At 50.0% G+C, this 1552-nt stretch overlaps 1 pseudogene; it reads right to left on the bottom strand.

Moving 5' to 3' along the window:
- Positions 1–993: 993 nt before the first annotated feature.
- Positions 994–1340, bottom strand: LOC103268917 (annotated as a pseudogene).
- Between the last annotated feature and the right edge of the window lie 212 nt (positions 1341–1552).

Genomic DNA, 1552 nt, shown 5'->3' on the forward strand with positions numbered 1-1552 from the left:
GAGGCTGCGGTGGCCGGGAGCGGCCACTGCACTCCAGCCTGGGCGACGGAGTGAGACTCCGACTCAAAAAAAAATAAAATAAATAAATAAAAATAAAAGGCAAAGCTACTCTGTGATACTAAATAGAAGAACAGTCATTGCCTCAGGTTGTGCAGGGAACAGCAAGGATAGATGGGAAAAGTGTGACAAATTTCTGCTGTCATGAAAATAGTCTCTATATTGGTCGATGTGTCATTTTTTTTTGTTTTTTGAGATATGCAGAGAAAGGGAGAGGGCAGAACCACAGACAACACCGTGTTTCTAGCCCCTGTCGCTGGGCAGATGAAGTGCCTTTAAAGGGAATGGGGAAGTCAGGGAGAAGAGGCAAGCATATGTGTAAGATTATCAGTTCTGTTTTAGAACTGATAAAAGGGGTTGGTGGGATCTGGAGAAAATTGGTCGTAGATCACCTGACTATACACAGTAGTTGGGACTAGAACTCAACAAAAACAGGTTTAACCTCAGAGAGGGTAGTTCATGAAAACGAGATACCCCAGAAAAAAAAACAGAAGAAAAAGGATGAAGGTAATACTCCTATATGTTTAAGAAAGCAAAAGGACCCAAGAGGGAAAGAGAGGACGATTTAAGAGTGGCAGATGCCACTAGATACAAAGATGAGGTCTGAGAAACAGCACTCTGTCTGTCAGTGTTCTTTCCCACCGGATTTGGTAAATAAGTGGTAACTTGAGTGGTGGCCTAAGCCAAATTCAGAAGGGTTAAGCAGTGAGTGACAGTAAGGAAGCGAAATAAATTCGAGTCTGTCCAGACGCCACTTCCCATCTTGTCTTGCCCAGAAGCAAATATTGTCGCTGCAGAGCTTTTTCCTTTCTCCTCGCCCCCACCCCGCAACGTGGCCCTCCAGACAGTGAGCTGAATGGATTAAGTCAAGCTCTTCCTCCTGAGCTACGCGTCGCAGTCCTGGCTACAGTCAGCTTGTCGGTCTCTCTGGTGCCATCAGCGCCCAGTAGCGGCGCCTGGCTCGTCCCCGCTGCTCGCTCCGTCCCTGGCCCGGAGTGGGAGGTGAAGGCAGTGAGCATCTCCAAAGCGGTGAGGTGGGCCCCACGCGTGACCAGGCGATGCCCATCTCCGAGTAGCACATCCACGCAGGGCGCCGAACCGTCGTGCCTCACGTCCGCCGTCACCGAGCAGTTGAGATGGGTGGAGCGGACTTTCTCGCTGCTCACCGCCTGGAGGAAAGTCCTTGTCGATGCCACGTCCTTCTCCAAGGGGCAGAACCGAACCCGAACCTGCTTGACAGATCGGAGCCCAAGCCGAGCCAAGGCGGCCGCCATGATGACCTCCGCCCCCCAGAAAATATTTTCAAACTTTAAAAAATTTTTTTTTTTGTGAAAGTCTTACTCTGTCAACCAGGCGGGAGTGCAGTAGTACGATCACAGCCACTACGGCTTCAGCCTCTTGGGTTCAGATCCTCCTGCCTCAGCCTCCCAAGCAGCTGGGACTACAGGGGCATGCCATCATTCCCAGCTGGTTTTTTAAAAAATTTATTATCGAG

This window comes from Carlito syrichta, unplaced genomic scaffold, assembly GCF_000164805.1.
Source record: "Carlito syrichta isolate Samal-C Ts95f unplaced genomic scaffold, Tarsius_syrichta-2.0.1 Scaffold308976, whole genome shotgun sequence".
NCBI lineage: Eukaryota > Metazoa > Chordata > Mammalia > Primates > Tarsiidae > Carlito > Carlito syrichta.